The sequence below is a fragment of the Macrosteles quadrilineatus genome, unplaced genomic scaffold (genome assembly GCF_028750875.1).
Source record: "Macrosteles quadrilineatus isolate MER2022 unplaced genomic scaffold, UCM_ALF_1.0 Scaffold_5__1_contigs__length_97177068, whole genome shotgun sequence".
In the NCBI taxonomy this organism is placed as follows: Eukaryota; Metazoa; Arthropoda; class Insecta; order Hemiptera; family Cicadellidae; genus Macrosteles; species Macrosteles quadrilineatus.
This window is the reverse complement of record NW_026542598.1, coordinates 15,318,203-15,338,804: the sequence shown is the minus strand read 5'-3', so window position 1 is coordinate 15,338,804 and position 20,602 is coordinate 15,318,203.

The following is a 20,602-nucleotide window of genomic DNA, read 5'->3' as shown; positions in this document are numbered from 1 at the left end:
TATTAAAAAGTGTTCATTCATATATAATTATTATTATAAAAATATTATAAAATATGTATTTATATTATGATCAAAAACATTTATATATATTTATTTGTATATTATCCTTCCTATAATATTATTATATATGTAATATTAATAACAAAAACATTATTCAAAAGTGTTCATTCATATATAATTATTATTATAAAAATATTATAAAATTTGTATTTATATTATGATCAAAAACATTTATATATATTTATTTGGATATTATCCTTCCTATAATATTATTATATATGTATTATTCATAACAAAAACATTATTAAAAAGTGTTCATTCATATATAATTATAATTATAAAAAAACTTTAAACTATGTATTTATGTTATGATCAAAAAAACTGTCAATATTTATTTGCATATTATCGTTTCTATAATATTATTATATTTGTATTATTAATTACAAAAACATTACTAAAAAGTGTTCATTCATATATAATTATTATTATAAAAAACTTTAAAATATGTATTTATATTATGATAAAAAAACCTGTGAATATTTATTTGCATATTATCCTTCTTATAATATTATTATATATGTATTATTAATTACAAAAACATCATTAAAAAGTGTTCATTCATATATAATTATTTTTATATAAAAATTTTAAAATAAGTATTTATATTATGATAAAAAAACCTGTCAATATTTAATTGCATATTATCCTTACTATAATATTAATATATATGTATTATTATTATTAAAAACATTATTAAAAAGTGTTCATTCATATATAATTATAATTATAAAAATATTATAAAATATGTTTTTATATTATGATCAAAAACATTTATATATATTTATTTGTATATTATCCTTCCTATAATATTATTATATATGTATTATTAATAACAAAAACATTATAAAAAAGTGTTCATTCATATATAATTATTATTATAAAAATATTATAAAAAATGTATTTATATTATGATCAAAAACATTTATATATATTTATTTGTATATTAGCCTTCCTATAATATTATTATATATGTATTATTAATAACAAAAATATTATTAAAAAGTGTTCATTCATATATAATTATAATTATAAAAATATTATAAAATATGTATTTATATTATGATCAAAAACATTTATATATATTTATTTGTATATTATCCTTCCTATAATATTATTATATATGTATTATTCATAACAAAAACATTATTAAAAAGTGTTCATTCATATATAATTATAATTATAAAAAAACTTTAAACTATGTATTTATATTATGATCAAAAAAACCTGTAAATATTTATTTGCATATTATCGTTTCTATAATATTATTATATTTGTATTATTAATTACAAAAACATTACTAAAAAGTGTTCATTCATATATAATTATTATTATAAAAAACTTTAAAATATGTATTTATATTATGATAAAAAAAACCTGTGAATATTTATTTGCATATTATCCTTATTATAATATTAATATATATGTATTATTATTATTAAAAACATTATTAAAAAGTGTTCATTCATATATAATTATAATTATAAAAATATTATAAAATATGTATTTATATTATGATCAAAAACATTGATATATTTATTTATTTGTATATTATCCTTCCTATAATATTATTATATATGTATTATTCATAACAAAAACATTATTAAAAAGTGTTCATTCATATATAATTATAATTATAAAAAAACTTTAAACTATGTATTTATATTATGATCAAAAACATTTATATATATTTATTTGTATATTATCCTTCCTATAATATTATTATATATGTATTATTCATAACAAAAACATTATTAAAAAGTGTTCATTCATATATAATTATAATTATAAAAAAACTTTAAACTATGTATTTATATTATGATCAAAAAAACCTGTCAATATTTATTTGCATATTATCGTTTCTATAATATTATTATATTTGTATTATTAATTACAAAAACATTACTAAAAAGTGTTCATTCATATATAATTATTATTATAAAAAACTTTAAAATATGTATTTATATTATGATAAAAAAAACCTGTGAATATTTAATTGCATATTATCCTTACTATAATATTAATATATATGTATTATTATTATTAAAAACATTATTAAAAAGTGTTCATTCATATATAATTATAATTATAAAAATATTATAAAATATGTATTTATATTATGATCAAAAACATTTATATATATTTATTTGTATATTATCCTTCCTATAATATTATTATATATGTATTATTAATAACAAAAACATTATTAAAAAGTGTTCATTCATGTATAATTATTATTATAAAAATATTATAAAATATGTATTTATATTATGATCAAAAACATTTATATATATTTATTTGTATATTATCCTTCCTATAATATTATTATATATGTATTATTCATAACAAAAACATTATTAAAAAGTGTTCATTCATATATAATTATTATTATAAAAATATTATAAAATATGTATTTATATTATGATCAAAAACATTTATATATATTTATTTGTATATTATCCTTCCTATAATATTATTATATATGTATTATTCATAACAAAAACGTTATTAAAAAGTGTTCATTCATATATAATTATAATTATAAAAAAACTTTAAACTATGTATTTATATTATGATCAAAAAAACCTGTCAATATTTATTTGCATATTATCGTTTCTATAATATTATTATATTTGTATTATTAATTACAAAAACATTACTAAAAAGTGTTCATTCATATATAATTATTATTATAAAAAACTTTAAAATATGTATTCATATTATGATAAAAAGAAACCTGTGAATATTTATTTGCATATTATCCATCCTATAATATTATTATATATGTATTATTTATTACAAAAACATCATTAAAAAGTGTTCATTCATATATAATTATTTTTATATAAAAATTTAAAAATATGTATTTATATTATGATAAAAAAAACTGTCAATATTTAATTGCATATTATCCTTACTATAATATTAATATATATGTATTATTATTATTAAAAACATTATTAAAAAGTGTTCATTCATATATAATTATAATTATAAAAATATTATAAAATATTTATTTATATTATGATCAAAAACATTTATATATATTTATTTGTATATGATCCTTCCTATAATATTATTATATATGTATTATTAATAACAAAAACATTATTAAAAAGTGTTCATTCATATATAATTATTATTATAAAAATATTATAAAATATGTATTTATATTATGATCAAAAACATTTATATATATTAATTTGTATATTATCCTTCCTATAATATTATTATATATGTATTATTAATAACAAAAACATTATTCAAAAGTGTTCATTCATATATAATTATTATTATAAAAATATTATAAAATTTGTATTTATATTATGATCAAAAACATTTATATATATTTATTTGTATATTATCCTTCCTATAATATTATTATATATGTATTATTCATAATAAAAACATTATTAAAAAGTGTTCATTCATATATAATTATTATTATAAAAAACTTTAAAATATGTATTTATATTATGATAAAAAAAAACCTGTGAATATTTATTTGCATATTATCCTTCCTATAATATTATTATATATGTATTATTAATTACAAAAACATCATTAAAAAGTGTTCATTCATATATAATTATTTTTATATAAAAATTTTAAAATAAGTATTTATATTATGATAAAAAAAACCTATCAATATTTAATTGCATATTATCCTTACTATAATATTAATATATATGTATTATTATTATTAAAAACATTATTAAAAAGTGTTCATTCATATATAATTATAATTATAAAAATATTATAAAATATGTTTTTATATTATGATCAAAAACATTTATATATATTTATTTGTATATTATCCTTCCTATAATATTATTATATATGTATTATTAATAACAAAAACATTATAAAAAAGTGTTCATTCATATATAATTATTATTATAAAAATATTATAAAAAATGTATTTATATTATGATCAAAAACATTTATATATATTTATTTGTATATTAGCCTTCCTTTAATATTATTATATATGTATTATTAATAACAAAAATATTATTAAAAAGTGTTCATTCATATATAATTATAATTATAAAAATATTATAAAATATGTTTTTATATTATGATCAAAAACATTTATATATATTTATTTGTATATTATCCTTCCTATAATATTATTATATATGTATTATTAATAACAAAAACATTATAAAAAAGTGTTCATTCATATATAATTATTATTATAAAAATATTATAAAAAATGTATTTATATTATGATCAAAAACATTTATATATATTTATTTGTATATTATCCTTCCTATAATATTATTATATATGTATTATTCATAACAAAAACATTATTAAAAAGTGTTCATTCATATATAATTATAATTATAAAAAAACTTTAAACTATGTATTTATATTATGATCAAAAAAACCTGTCAATATTTATTTGCATATTATCGTTTCTATAATATTATTATATTTGTATTATTAATTACAAAAACATTACTAAAAAGTGTTCATTCATATATAATTATTATTATAAAAAACTTTAAAATATGTATTTATATTATGATAAAAAAAACCTGTGAATATTTATTTGCATATTATCCTTCCTATAATATTATTATATATGTATTATTAATTACAAAAACATCATTAAAAAGTGTTCATTCATATATAATTATTTTATATAAAAATTTTAAAATATGTATTTATATTATGATAAAAAAACCTGTCAATATTTAATTGCATATTATCCTTATTATAATATTAATATATATGTATTATTATTATTATTAAAAACATTATTAAAAAGTGTTCATTCATATATAATTATAATTATAAAAATATTATAAAATATGTATTTATATTATGATCAAAAACATTGATATATTTATTTATTTGTATATTATCCTTCCTATAATATTATTATATATGTATTATTCATAACAAAAACATTATTAAAAAGTGTTCATTCATATATAATTATAATTATAAAAAAACTTTAAACTATGTATTTATATTATGATCAAAAAAAACCTGTCAATATTTATTTGCTTATTATCGTTTCTATAATATTATTATATTTGTATTATTAATTACAAAAACATTACTAAAAAGTGTTCATTCATATATTATTATTATTATAAAAAACTTTTAAATATGTATTTATATTATGATAAAAAAAAACTGTGAATATTTATTTGCATATTATCCTTCCTATAATATTATTATATATGTATTATTAATTACAAAAACATCATTAAAAAGTGTTCATTCATATATAATTATTTTTATAAAAAAATTTTAAAATATGTATTTATATTATGATAAAAAAAACCTGTCAATATTTAATTGCGTATTATCCTTACTATAATATTAATATATATGTATTATTATTATTAAAAACATTATTAAAAAGTGTTCATTCATATATAATTATAATTATAAAAATATTATAAAATATGTATTTATATTATGATCAAAAACATTTATATATATTTATTTGTATATGATCCTTCCTATAATATTATTATATATGTATTATTAATAACAAAAACATTATTAAAAAGTGTTCATTCATATATAATTATTATTATAAAAATATTATAAAATATGTATTTATATTATGATCAAAAACATTTATATATATTTATTTGTATATTATCCTTCCTATAATATTATTATATATGTATTATTAATAACAAAAACATTATTCAAAAGTGTTCATTCATATATAATTATTATTATAAAAATATTATAAAATATGTATTTATATTATGATCAAAAACATTTATATATATTTATTTGTTATTATCCTTCCTATAATATTATTATATATGTATTATTAATAACAAAAACATCATTAAAAAGTGTTCATTCATATATAATTATTTTTATATAATAATTTTAAAATATGTATTTATATTATGATAAAAAAACCTGTCAATATTTAATTGCATATTATCCTTACTATCATATTAATATATATGTATTATTATTATTAAAAACATTATTAAAAAGTGTTCATTCATATATAATTATAATTATAAAAATATTATAAAATATGTATTTATATTATGATCAAAAACATTTTTATATATTTATTTGTATATTATCCTTCCTATAATATTATTATATATGTATTATTCATAACAAAAACATTATTAAAAAGTGTTCATTCATATATAATTATAATTATAAAAAAACTTTAAACTATGTATTTATATTATGATCAAAAAAACCTGTCAATATTTATTTGCATATTATCGTTTCTATAATATTATTATATTTGTATTATTAATTACAAAAACATTATTAAAAAGTGTTCATTTATATATTATTATTATTATAAAAATATTATAAAATATGTATTTATATTATGATCAAAAACATTTATATATATTTATTTGTATATTATCCTTCCTATAATATTATTATATATGTATTATTCATAACAAAAACATTATTAAAAAGTGTTCATTTATATATACTTATAATTATAAAAAAACTTTAAACTATGTATTTATATTATGATCAAAAAAACCTGTCAATATTTATTTGCATATTATCGTTTCTATAATATTATTATATTTGTATTATTAATTACAAAAACATTACTAAAAAGTGTTCATTCATATATTAATTATAATTATAAAAATATTATAAAATATGTATTTATATTATGATCAAAAACATTTATATATATTTATTTGTATAAAATCCTTCCTATATATTTATATATATTTATTTGTATATTATCCTTCCTATAATATTATTATATATGTATTATTAATTACAAAAACATCATTAAAAAGTGTTCATTCATATATAATTATTTTTATATAAAAATTTTAAAATATGTATTTATATTATGATAAAAAAAACCTGTCAATATTTAATTGCATATTATCCTTACTATAATATTAATATATATGTATTATTATTATTAAAAACATTATTAAAAAGTGTTCATTCATATATAATTATAATTATAAAAATATTATAAAATATGTATTTATATTATGATCAAAAAAACCTGTCAATATTTATTTGCATATTATCCTTCCTATAATATTATTATATATGTATTATTAATTACAAAAACATTATTAAAAAGTGTTCAATTATATATAATTATCATTATAAAAATATTATAAAATATGTATTTATATTATGATCAAAAACATTTATATATATTTATTTGTATATTATCCTTCCTATAATATTATTATATATGTATTTTTAATTACAAAAACATCATTAAAAAGTGTTCATTCATATATAATTATTTTTATATAAAAATTTTAAAATATGTATTTATATTATGATAAAAAAACCCTGTCAATATTTAATTGCATATTATCCTTACTATAATATTAATATATATGTATTATTATTATTAAAAACATTATTAAAAAGTGTTCATTCATATATAATTATAATTATAAAAATATTATAAAATATGTATTTATATTATGATCAAAAACATTTATATATATTTATTTGTATATTATCCTTCCTATAATATTATTATATATGTATTATTAATAACAAAAACATTATTAAAAAGTGTTCATTCATATATAATTATTATTATAAAAATATTATAAAATATGTATTTATATTATGATCAAAAACATTTATATATATTTATTTGTATATTATCCTTCCTATAATATTATTATATATGTATTATTAATAACAAAAACATTATTAAAAAGTGTTCATTAATATATTATTATTATTATAAAAATATTATAAAATATGTATTTATATTATGATCAAAAACATTTATATATATTTATTTGTATATTATCCTTCCTATAATATTATTATATATGTATTATTAATAACAAAAACATTATTAAAAAGTGTTCATTTATATATTATTATTATTATAAAAATATTTTAAAATATGTATTTATATTATGATCAAAAACATTTATATATATTTATTTGTATATTATCCTTCCTATAATATTATTATATATGTATTATTCATAACAAAAACATTATTAAAAAGTGTTCATTTATATATAATTATAATTATAAAAAAACTTTAAACTATGTATTTATATTATGATCAAAAAAACCTGTCAATATTTATTTGCATATTATCGTTTCTATAATATTATTATATTTGTATTATTAATTACAAAAACATTACTAAAAAGTGTTCATTCATATATTAATTATAATTATAAAAATATTATAAAATATGTATTTATATTATGATCAAAAACATTTATATATATTTATTTGTATAAAATCCTTCCTATATATTTATATATATTTATTTGTATATTATCCTTCCTATAATATTATTATATATGTATTATTAATTACAAAAACATCATTAAAAAGTGTTCATTCATATATAATTATTTTTATATAAAAATTTTAAAATATGTATTTATATTATAATAAAAAAAACCTGTCAATATTTAATTGCATATTATCCTTACTATAATATTAATCTATATGTATTATTATTATTAAAAACATTATTAAAAAGTGTTCATTCATATATAATTATAATTATAAAAATATTATAAAATATGTATTTATATTATGATCAAAAAAACCTGTCAATATTTATTTGCATATTATCCTTCCTATAATATTATTATATATGTATTATTAATTACAAAAACATTATAAAAAAGTGTTCAATTATATATAATTATCATTATAAAAATATTATAAAATATGTATTTATATTATGATCAAAAACATTTATATATATTTATTTGTATATTATCCTTCCTATAATATTATTATATATGTATTATTAATTACAAAAACATTACTAAAAAGTGTTCATTCATATATAATTATTATTATAAAAAAACTTTAAAATATGTATTTATATTATTATAAAAAAAACCTGTAAATATTTATTTGCATATTATCCTTCTTATAATATTATTATATATGTATTATTAATTACAAAAACATCATTAAAAAGTGTTCATTCATATATCATTATTTTTATATAAAAATTTTAAAATATGTATTTATATTATGATAAAAAAACCTGTCAATATTTAATTGCATATTATCCTTACTATAATATTAATATATATGTATTATAATTATTAAAAACATTATTAAAAAGTGTTCATTCATATATAATTATTATTATAAAAATATTATAAAATATGTATTTATATTATGATCAAAAACATTTATATATATTTATTTGTATATTATCCTTCCTATAATATTATTCTATATGTATTATTCATAACAAAAACATTATTAAAAAGTGTTCATTCATATATAATTATAATTATAAAAAAACTTTAAACTATGTATTTATACTATGATCAAAAAAACCTGTCAATATTTATTTGCATATTATCGTTTCTATAATATTATTATATTTGTATTATTAATTACAAAAACATTACTAAAAAGTGTTCATTCATATATAATTATTATTATAAAAAACTTTAAAATATGTATTTATATTATGATAAAAAAAACCTGTCAATATTTAATTGCATATTATCCTTACTATAATATTAATGTATATGTATTATTATTATTAAAAACATTATTAAAAAGTGTTCATTCATATATAATTATAATTATAAAAATATTATAAAATATGTATTTATATTATGATAAAAAACAATTATATATATTTATTTGTATATTATCCTTCCTATAATATTATTATATATGTATTATTAATTACAAAAACATCATTAAAAAGTGTTCAATCATATATAATTATTTTTATATAAAAATTTTAAAATATGTATTTATATTATGATAAAAAAACCTGTCAATATTTAATTGCATATTATCCTTACTATAATATTAATATATATGTATTATTATTATTAAAAACATTATTAAAAAGTGTTCATTCATATATAATTATTATTATAAAAATATTATAAAATATGTATTTATATTATGATCAAAAACATTTATATATATTTATTTGTATATTATCCTTCCTATAATATTATTATATATGTATTATTCATAACAAAAACATTATTAAAAAGTGTTCATTCATATATAATTATAATTATAAAAAAACTTTAAACTATGTATTTATATTATGATCAAAAAAACCTGTCAATATTTATTTGCATATTATCGTTTCTATAATATTATTATATTTGTATTATTAATTACAAAAACATTACTAAAAAGTGTTCATTCATATATAATTATTATTATAAAAAACTTTAAAATATGTATTTATATTATGATAAAAAAAACCTGTCAATATTTAATTGCATATTATCCTTACTATAATATTAATATATATGTATTATTATTATTAAAAACATTATTAAAAAGTGTTCATTCATATATAATTATAATTATAAAAATATTATAAAATATGTATTTATATTTTCACCAAAAACATTGATATATATTTATTTGTATATTATCCTTCCTTTAATATTATTATATATGTATTATTCATAACAAAAACATTATTAAAAAGTGTTCATTCATATATAATTATAATAATAAAAAAACTTTAAACTATGTATTTATATTATGATCAAAAAACCTGTCAATATTTATTTGCATATTATCGTTTCTATAATATTATTATATTTGTATTATTAATTACAAAAACATTACTAAAAAGTGTTTATTCATATATAATTATTTTTATAAAAAACTTTAAAATATGTATTTATATTATGATAAAAAAAAACCTGTGAATATTTATTTGCATATTATCCTTCCTATAATATTATTATATATGTATTATTAATTACAAAAACATCATTAAAAAGTGTTCATTCATATATAATTATCTTTATATAAAAATTTTAAAATATGTATTTATATTATGATAAAAAACCCTGTCAATATTTAATTGCATATTATCCTTACTATAATATTAATATATATGTATTATTATTATTAAAAACATTATTAAAAAGTGTTCATTCAGATATAATTATAATTATAAAAATATTATAAAATATGTATTTATATTATGATCAAAAACATTTATATATATTTATTTGTATATTATCCTTTCTATAATATTTTTATATATGTATTATTAATAACAAAAACATTATTAAAAAGTGTTCATTCATATATAATTATTATTATAAAAATATTATGAAATATGTATTTATATTATGATCAAAAACATTTATATTTATTTATTTGTATATTATCCTTCCTATAATATTATTATATATGTATTATTAATAACAAAAACTTTATTAAAAAGTGTTCATTCATATATAATTATTATTATAATAATATTATAAAATATGTATTTATATTATGATCAAAAACATGTATATATATTTATTTGTATATTATCCTTCCTATAATATTATTATATATGTATTATTAATAACAAAAACATTATTAAAAAGTGCTCATTCATATATAATTATTATTATAAAAATATTATAAAATATGTATTTATATTATGATCAAAAACATTTATATATATTTATTTGTATATTATCCTTCCTATAATATTATTATATATGTATTATTCATAACAAAAACATTATTAAAATGTGTTCATTCATATATAATTATTATTATAAAAATATTATAAAATATGTATTTATATTATGATCAAAAACATTTATATATATTTATTTGTATATCATCCTTCCTATAATATTATTATATATGTATTATTAATAACAAAAACATTATTAAAAAGTGTTCATTCATATATAATTATAATTATAAAAAAACTTTAAACTATGTATTTATATTATGATAAAAAAACCTGTCAATATTTATTTGCATATTATCCTTTCTATAATATTATTATATTTGTATTATTAATTACAAAAACATTATTAAAAAGTGTTCATTCATATATAATTATAATTATAAAAATATTATAAAATATGTATTTATATTATGATTAAAAACATTTATATATATTTATTTGTATATTATCCTTCCTATAATATTATTATATATGTATTATTAATAACAAAAACATTATTAAAAAGTGTTGATTCATATATAATTACAATTATGAAAAAAATTATAAAATATGTATTTATATTATGATCAAAAACATTTATATATATTTATTTGTATATTATCCTTCCTATAATATTATTATATATGTATTATTCATAACAAAAACATTATTAAAAAGTGTTCATTCATATATAATTATAATTATAAAAAAACTTTAAACTATGTATTTATATTATGATCAAAAAAACCTGTCAATATTTATTTGCATATTATCGTTTCTATAATATTATTATATTTGTATTATTAATTACAAAAACATTACTAAAAAGTGTTCGTTCATATATAATTATTATTATAAAAAACTTTAAAATATGTATTTATATTATGATAAAAAAAACCTGTCAATATTTATTTGCATATTATCCTTTCTAAAATTTTATTATATTTGTATTATTAATTACAAAAACATTATTAAAAAGTGTTCATTCATATATAATTATTATTATAAAAAAACTTTAAAATATGTATTTATATTATGACTAAAAATTGTTCATTCATATATAATTATTATTATAAAAAACTTTAAAATATGTATTTATATTATGATCAAAAACATTTATATATATTTATTTGTATATTATCCTTCCTATAATATTATTATATATGTATTATTCATAACAAAAACATTATTAAAAAGTTTTCATTCATATATAATTATAATTATAAAAAACTTTAAAATATGTATTTATATTATGATAAAAAAAACCTGTGAATATTTATTTGCATATTATCCTTCCTATAATATTATTATATATGTATTATTAATTACCAAAACATCATTAAAAAGTGTTCATTCATATATAATTATTTTTATATAAAAATTTTAAAATATATATTTATATTATGATTAAAAAAAACTGTCAATATTTAATTGCATATTATCCTTACTATAATATAAATATATATATTATTATTATTAAAAACGTTATTAAAAAGTGTTCATTCATATATAATTATAATTAAAAAAATATTATAAAATATGTATTTATATTTTGATCAAAAACATTGATATATATTTATTTGTATTTTATCCTTCCTATAATATTATTATATATGTATTATTCATAACAAAAACATTATTAAAAAGTGTTCATTCATATATAATTATAATTATAAAAAAACTTTAAACTATGTATTTATATTATGATAAAAAAAACCTGTCAATATTTATTTGCATATTATCGTTTCTATAATATTATTATATTTGTATTATTAATTACAAAAACATTACTAAAAAGAGTTTATTCATATATAATTATTATTATAAAAAACTTTAAAATATGTATTTATATTATGATAAAAAAAAACTGTGAATATTTATTTGCACATTATCCTTCCTATAATATTATTATATATGTATTATTAATTACAAAAACATCATTAAAAAGTGTTCATTCATATATAATTATTTTTATATAAAATTTTTAAAATATGTATTTATATTATGATAAAAAACCCTGTCAATATTTAATTGCATATTATCCTTACTATAATATTAATATATATGTATTATTATTATTAAAAACATTATTAAAAAGTGTTCATTCATATATAATTAAAATTATAAAAATATTATAAAATATGTATTTATATTATGATCAAAAACATTTATATATATTTATTTGTATATTATCCTTCCTATAATATTATTATATATGTATTATTCATAACAAAAACATTATTAAAAAGTTTTCATTCATATATAATTATTATTATAAAAATATTAAAAATATGTATTTATATTATGATCAAAAACATTTATATATATTTATTAGTATATTATCCTTCCTATAATATTATTATATATGTATTATTAATTACAAAAACATCATTAAAAAGTGTTCATTCATATATAATTATTTTTATATAAAAATTTTTAAATATGTATTTATATTATGATTAAAAAAACCTGCAAATATTTAATTGCATATTATCCTTACTATAATATTAATATATATGTATTATTATTATTAAAAACATTATTAAAAAGTGTTCATTCATATATAATTATAATTATAAAAATATTATAAAATATGTATTTATATTATGATCAAAAACATTTATATATATTTATTTGTATATTATCCTTCCTATAATATTATTATATATGTATTATTTATAACAAAAACATTATTAAAAAGTGTTCATTCATATATAATTATAAAAAAACTTTAAACTATGTGTTTATATTATGATCAAAAAACCTGTCAATATTCATTTGCATATTATCGTTTCTATAATATTATTATATTTGTATTATTAATTACAAAAACATTACTAAAAAGTGTTCATTCATATATAATTATTATTATAAAAAACTTTAAAATATGTATTTATATTATGATAAAAAAAACCTGTGAATATTTATTTGCATATTATCCTTCCTATAATATTATTATATATGTATTATTAATTACAAAAACATCATTAAAAAGTGTTCATTCATACATAATTATTTTTATATAAAAATTTTAAAATATGTATTTATATTATGATAAAAAAAACTGTAAATATTTAATTGCATATTATCCTTACTATAATATTAATATATATGTATTATTATTATTAAAAACATTATTAAAAAGTGCTCATTCATATATAATTATAATTATAAAAATATTATATAATATGTATTTATATTATGATCAAAAACATTTATATATATTTATTTGTATATTATCCTTCCTATAATATTATTATATATGTATTATTAATAACAAAAACTTTATTAAAAAGTGTTCATTCATATATAATTATAATTATAAAAATATTATAAAATATGTATTTATATTATGATCAAAAACATTTATATATATTTATTTGTATATTATCCTTCCTATAATATTATTATATATGTATTATTAATAACAAAAACATTATTAAAAAGTGTTCATTCATGTATAATTATTATTATAAAAATATTATAAAATATGTATTTATATTATGATCAAAAACATTTATATATATTTATTTGTATATTATCCTTCCTATAATATTATTATATATGTATTATTAATAACAAAAACATTATTAAAAAGTGTTCATTCATATATAATTATTATTATAAAAATATTATAAAATATGTATTTATATTATGATCAAAAACATTTATATATATTTATTTGTATATTATCCTTCCTATAATATTATTATATATGTATTATTCATAACAAAAACATTATTAAAAAGTGTTCATTCATATATAATTATTATTATAAAAATATTATAAAATATGTATTTATATTATGATCAAAAACATTTATATATATTTATTTGTATATTATCCTTCCTATAATATTATTATATATGTATTATTCATAACAAAAACGTTATTAAAAAGTGTTCATTCATATATAATTATTATTATAAAAAACTTTAAAATATGTATTTATATTATGAAAAAAAAAAACCTGTGAATATTTATTTGCATATTATCCTTCCTATAATATTATTATATATGTATTATTAATTACAAGAACATCATTAAAAAGTGTTCATTCATACATAATTATTTTTATATAAAAATTTTAAAATATGTTTTTATATTATGATAAAAAAACCTGTCAATATTTAATTGCATATTATCCTTTCTATAATATTAATATATATGTATTATTATTATTAAAAACATTATTAAAAAGTGCTCATTCATATATAATTATAATTATAAAAATATTATAAAATATGTATTTATATTATGATCAAAAACATTTATATATATTTATTTGTATATTATCCTTCCTATAATATTATTATTTATGTATTATTAATTACAAAAACATTATTAAAAAGTGTTCATTCATATATAATTATTATTATAAAAATATTATAAAATATGTATTTATATTATGATCAAAAACGTTTATATATATTTTTTTGTATATTATCCTTCCTATAATATTATATTATATGTATTATTCATAACAAAAACATTATTAAAAAGTGTTCATTCATATATAATTATAATTATAAAAAAACTTTAAACTATGTATTCATATTATGATCAAAAAAACCTGTCAATATTTATTTGCATATTATCGTTTCTATAATATTATTATATTTGTATTATTAATTACAAAAACATTACTAAAAAGTGTTCATTCATATATAATTATTATTATAAAAAACTTTAAAATATGTATTTATATTATGATAAAAAAACCTGTGAATATTTATTTGCATATTATCCTTCCTATAATATTATTATATATGTATTATTAATTACAAAAACATCATTAAAAAGTGTTCATTCATATATAATTGTTTTTATATAAAAATTTTAAAATATGTATTTATATTATGATAAAAAAAACCTGTCAATATTTAATTGCATATTATCCTTACTATAATATTAATATATATGTATTATTATTATTAAAAACATTATTAAAAAGTGTTCATTCATATATATTTATAATTATAAAAATATTATAAAATATGTATTTATATTATGATCAAAAACAATTATATATATTTATTTGTATATTATCCTTCCTATAATATTATTATATATGTATTATTCATAACAAAAAGCATTATTAAAAAGTGTTCATTCATATATAATTATAATTATAAAAAAACTTTAAACTATGTATTTATATTATGATCAAATAAACCTGTCAATATTTATTTGCATATTATCCATCCTATAATATTATTATATATGTATTATTAATTACAAAAACATCATTTAAAAAGGTTCATTCATATATAATTATTATTATAAAAAAACTTTAAATATGTATTTATATTATGATCAAAAACATTTATATATATTTATTTGTATATTATCCTTCCTATAATATTATTATATATGTATTATTCATAACAAAAACATTATTAAAAAGTGTTCATTAATATATAATTATAATTATAAAAAAACTTTAAACTATGTATTTATATTATGATCAAAAAAACCTGTCAATATTTATTTGCATATTATCGTTTCTATAATATTATTATATTTGTATTATTAATTACAAAAACATTACTAAAAAGTGTTCATTCATATATAATTATTATTATAAAAAACTTTAAAATATGTATTTATATTATGATAAAAAAAACCTGTGAATATTTAATTGCATATTATCCTTACTATAATATTAATATATATGTATTATTATTATTAAAAACATTATTAAAAAGTGTTCATTCATATATAATTATAATTATAAAAATATTATAAAATATGTATTTATATTATGATCAAAAACATTTATATATATTTATTTGTATATTATCCTTCCTATAATATTATTATATATGTATTATTAATAACAAAAACATTATTAAAAAGTGTTCATTCATGTATAATTATTATTATAAAAATATTATAAAATATGTATTTATATTATGATCAAAAACATTTATATATATTTATTTGTATATTATCCTTCCTATAATATTATTATATATGTATTATTAATAACAAAAACATTATTAAAAAGTGTTCATTCATATATAATTATTATTATAAAAAAATTATAAAATATGTATTTATATTATGATCAAAAACATTTATATATATTTATTTGTATATTATCCTTCCTATAATATTATTATATATGTATTATTCATAACAAAAACATTATTAAAAAGTGTTCATTCATATATAATTATTATTATAAAAATATTATAAAATATGTATTTATATTATGATCAAAAACATTTATATATATTTATTTGTATATTATCCTTCCTATAATATTATTATATATGTATTATTCATAACAAAAACGTTATTAAAAAGTGTTCATTCATATATAATTATAATTATAAAAAAACTTTAAACTATGTATTTATATTATGATCAAAAAAACCTGTCAATATTTATTTGCATATTATCGTTTCTATAATATTATTATATTTGTATTATTAATTACAAAAACATTACCAAAAAGTGTTCATTCACATATATTTATTATTATAAAAAACTTTAAAATATGTATTCATATTATGATAAAAATAAACCTGTGAATATTTATTTGCATATTATCCATCCTATAATATTATTATATATGTATTATTAATTACAAAAACATCATTAAAAAGTGTTCATTCATATATAATTATTTTTATATAAAAATTTTAAAATATGTATTTATATTATGATAAAAAAAACTGTCAATATTTAATTGCATATTATCCTTACTATAATATTAATATATATGTATTATTATTATTAAAAACATTATTAAAAAGTGTTCATTCATATATAATTATAATTATAAAAATATTATAAAATATGTATTTATATTATGATCAAAAACATTTATATATATTTATTTGTATATGATCCTTCCTATAATATTATTATATATGTATTATTAATAACAAAAACATTATTAAAAAGTGTTCATTCATATATAATTATTATTATAAAAATATTATAAAATATGTATTTATATTATGATCAAAAACATTTATATATATTTATTTGTATATTATCCTTCCTATAATATTATTACATATGTATTATTAATAACAAAAACATTATTCAAAAGTGTTCATTCATATATAATTATTATTATAAAAATATTATAAAATTTGTATTTATATTATGATCAAAAACATTTATATATATTTATTTGTATATTATCCTTCCTATAATATTATTATATATGTATGATTCATAACAAAAACATTATTAAAAAGTGTTCATTCATATATAATTATAATTATAAAAAAACTTTAAACTATGTATTTATGTTATGATCAAAAAAAACTGTCAATATTTATTTGCATATTATCGTTTCTATAATATTATTATATTTGTATTATTAATTACAAAAACATTACTAAAAAGTGTTCATTCATATATAATTATTATTATAAAAAACTTTAAAATATGTATTTATATTATGATAAAAAAAACCTGTGAATATTTATTTGCATATTATCCTTCCTATAATATTATTATATATGTATTATTAATTACAAAAACATCATTAAAAAGTGTTCATTCATATATAATTATTTTTATATAAAAATTTTAAAATAAGTATTTATATTATGATAAAAAAACCTGTCAATATTTAATTGCATATTATCCTTACTATAATATTAATATATATGTATTATTATTATTAAAAACATTATTAAAAAGTGTTCATTCATATATAATTATAATTATAAAAATATTATAAAATATGTTTTTATATTATGATCAAAAACATTTATATATATTTATTTGTATATTATCCTTCCTATAATATTATTATATATGTATTATTAATAACAAAAACATTATAAAAAAGTGTTCATTCATATATAATTATTATTATAAAAATATTATAAAAAATGTATTTATATTATGATCAAAAACATTTATATATATTTATTTGTATATTAGCCTTCCTATAATATTATTATATATGTATTATTAATAACAAAAATATTATTAAAAAGTGTTCATTCATATATAATTATAATTATAAAAATATTATAAAATATGTATTTATATTATGATCAAAAACATTTATATATATTTATTTGTATATTATCCTTCCTATAATATTATTATATATGTATTATTCATAACAAAAACATTATTAAAAAGTGTTCATTCATATATAATTATAATTATAAAAAAACTTTAAACTATGTATTTATATTATGATCAAAAAAACCTGTCAATATTTATTTGCATATTATCGTTTCTATAATATTATTATATTTGTATTATTAATTACAAAAACATTACTAAAAAGTGTTCATTCATATATAATTATTATTATAAAAAACTTTAAAATATGTATTTATATTATGATAAAAAAAACCTGTGAATATTTATTTGCATATTATCCTTCCTATAATATTATTATATATGTATTATTAATTACAAAAACATCATTAAAAAGTGTTCATTCATATATAATTATTTTTATATAAAAATTTTAAAATATGTATTTATATTATGATAAAAAAACCTGTCAATATTTAATTGCATATTATCCTTATTATAATATTAATATATATGTATTATTATTATTAAAAACATTATTAAAAAGTGTTCATTCATATATAATTATAATTATAAAAATATTATAAAATATGTATTTATATTATGATCAAAAACATTGATATATTTATTTATTTGTATATTATCCTTCCTATAATATTATTATATATGTATTATTAATAACAAAAACATTATTAAAAAGTGTTCATTCATGTATAATTATTATTATAAAAATATTATAAAATATGTATTTATATTATGATCAAAAACATTTATATATATTTATTTGTATATTATCCTTCCTATAATATTATTATATATGTATTATTAATAACAAAAACATTATTAAAAAGTGTTCATTCATATATAATTATTATTATAAAAATATTATAAAATATGTATTTATATTATGATCAAAAACATTTATATATATTTATTTGTATATTATCCTTCCTATAATATTATTATATATGTATTATTCATAACAAAAACATTATTAAAAAGTGTTCATTCATATATAATTATTATTATAAAAATATTATAAAATATGTATTTATATTATGATCAAAAACATTTATATATATTTATTTGTATATTATC